The sequence below is a fragment of the Hakea prostrata genome, unplaced genomic scaffold (assembly GCF_041222555.1).
Source record: "Hakea prostrata isolate BN-2017 unplaced genomic scaffold, UWA_Hpros_2 contig_14, whole genome shotgun sequence".
Classification (NCBI taxonomy): Eukaryota; Viridiplantae; Streptophyta; class Magnoliopsida; order Proteales; family Proteaceae; genus Hakea; species Hakea prostrata.
The window spans coordinates 627,724-630,659 of record NW_028291133.1 but is presented as its reverse complement, the minus strand read 5'-3'; positions in this window follow the sequence as shown (position 1 = coordinate 630,659).

The following is a 2,936-nucleotide window of genomic DNA, read 5'->3' as shown; positions in this document are numbered from 1 at the left end:
CCTGATTTGTCTGGAAGAATGGTGGCTTTAGTCGGTTGAACTCAGTGAGTTCCAAGTGAGCTTTAAGCCTCGAACGGCAATCAAAGCTCAAGCACTAGCCGACTTTATAGTAGAAACTACTGCACCAATGGAAGAAATTGTTGAACCTACTATCTCGACCATTTGGGAGGTATATGTGGATGGTTCGAGTAACAAGCAGGGAGCAGGGGCTGGAATTCTCTTGAAGAGTCCGGCAAGATTTATTATTCGATATGCATTGAGACTTGCATTCGAAGCAAGTAACAACGAAGCAGAGTACGAAGCCCTAGTAGCTGGACTTCGATTGTCAAAAGCATTGGCAATAGCAGGACGTAACTATTTTTAGTGACTCACAGCTTATTGTCAACCAAGTACAAGGGGAGTATGGTGTTAAAGAACCCCGGTTACAGAAATACCAAGAGATTGTGCAAGCATTGCAGAAAGAGTTCTGGAAATCGAAAGTATGTAAAATCCCAAGAAAAGAAAATACAATGGCAGATGAGCTATCCCGATTAGCCAATGCCTTAGAAAAGAATTTAGACCCTTCGGTCTATATAGAAAAGAGATAACATTTCCAAGTTATCACGAGAAGGAAATTTCCTATATTGAAGCGGAGCGTTGCTGGATGGATCCAATAGTAGAATATTTGAGAGATGATAAACTACCAGAGGATCCGAAAGAGGCAATATTAATCAAAGTGCGATCAACACGATTCATTATGCAGAATAGAAGGCTATATAGAAGGTCTTATTCTGGACCCCTTCTGAGATGCTTGGGTCCCGAGGGATCGGAATCAGCTCTAGCCAAAGTGCATGAAGAAATTTGTGGTGCTCACATGGGCGGTCGGGCCCTAGTAGACAAAATTTTAAGGCTTGGGTTAGATTGGCGTAAACTCCAGCAAGCTGCTATGGAATTTGTTCGTCGGTGTAGCAATTGTCAAATCCATGCTACAATATCTAAATGCCCAGCTGAAACCATGACTTCGATTCTAGATCCCATCCCTTTTACGATGTGGGGGATTCGATATCATGGGCAAATTCACCAAGGCGTTAGGCGGAAGAGAGTATCTTATAGTAGCAATCGACTACTTCACCAAATGGGTCAAGGCTAGAGCCCTAGCAACCATCACTGAAAGAAAAGTGGAGAAGTTTGTGCTCGAGTCAATTATATATCGGTTCGGGATGCCAAAAATAATCGTTACCTATCATGGCACTCAATTTGATAACCCGCAATTCGAACAATTTTGTGGGACTTACTTGATCGAGCATCGTATGTCATCAGTGGCATACCCCCAAAGCAACAGCCAAGTAGAGGTTACAAACCGAACGTTACTTGAGGGAATAAAGAGAATACTCGAAGCTGATAAAGCCTTGTGGGTCGAAGAACTTTAGAATGTACTGTGGGCCTACCAAACTACGGTTCGGACACCCACAGGAGAATCTCCTTTCAAACTGGCTTATGGATCTAAAGCTTTGGTACCTGTCGAAGTAATGGCTGGAACACTACGGGACAGAGAGTTCAAAGAAAAAGCGAACAAACAAGGACTACTAGATAGCCTTGATTTGTTGGATGAAGTTCGTGCAAAAGCAATAGCACTTTTGCACGAACTCAACATCATCAACGAAGGATAGCGTCACATTATAATACCCGAGTGAAGAATCGTCGGTACATAGCAGGAGATTTGGTATTGAGGAATACCTTAGCTTCAGATCCATGCCATCAAAGGAAATTGGACCCTTCATGGGAAGGACCATATATGGTTATTAAACCAGTCGATTTGGGGGCTTATAAGCTGAAGAACATGACAACCCAGAGAGAGTTGGATCGTTCGTGGAATGTCAGGCATCTGAAGAAATATTATCCTTGAAGACTATCTCATTTTCGTTCATGATGTAACAAATTTCAACTCAATCAATACAATTATCAGTTTTCAACATACTGTCTTTTGATTGGGGGCATCATACAACACTCAAGAACAGATCCAGCGGCAAAATCACAAGGCATCGGTTTGAAACCTGAGTGAGTTCCTTCTCAGACTTACTGAATTTCTCCGGAATTCCTTAAGTAAAGGCATCGGTTTAAAACCCGAGTGAGTTCCTTCTACAAGGCATCGGTTTAACACTCGAGTGAGTTCCTTCTACAAGGCATCGGTTTAAAACCCGAGTGAGGTCCTTCTCAGACTTATTGAATTTCTTTAGAAATCCTTAAGTAAAGGCATCGGTTTAAAACCCGAGTGAGCTCCTTCTCAGACTTATTGAATTTCTCCGGAAATCCTTAAGTAAAGGCATCGGTTTAAAACCCGAGTGAGTTCCTTCTCAGACTTATTGAATTTCTCCGAAAATCCTTAAGTAAAGGCATTGGTTTAAAACCCAAGTGAGTTCCTTCTACAAGGCATCGGTTTAAAACCCGAGTGAGTTCCTTCTCAAACTTATTGAATTTCTTCGGAAATCTCTAAGTAAAGGCATTGTTTCGAAACAACTAAGACCTACTGCAACAATGACTCAAGTGGCAGGCAAAAGTTCAAAGCTGAAGTTAATTCTTTATTCCTTGAAATGACCAGAAGGGGCCAACCTTTACATCAAACATACATATGAGATAACAAGTGTTGAGATACATTCTTCATCCGGTCAAAAAGGAAAGTCATCATCCGGTCAAGAATTCAAATAACTTTGTCAGAAGTAACACAGAGTCAAGAAGCAACACAGATTCAAGAAGAAGAAGAAGAACAGAGTCGGGAAAACATATGTCATTATTTGTTTTTCTCCCTCGGGGATTGCGAAGCATTCTTCAAGTACAAAATCCTCCGCAATTCCATACTCTTTATCCAGCTTGACCGGGAGAAGTCTGATCTTTGATCAGGCTTGCATTCAAGGCAAGCTCTTCATAGCTAAATCCTTTCAGAGGAGAATAGGGAGGAG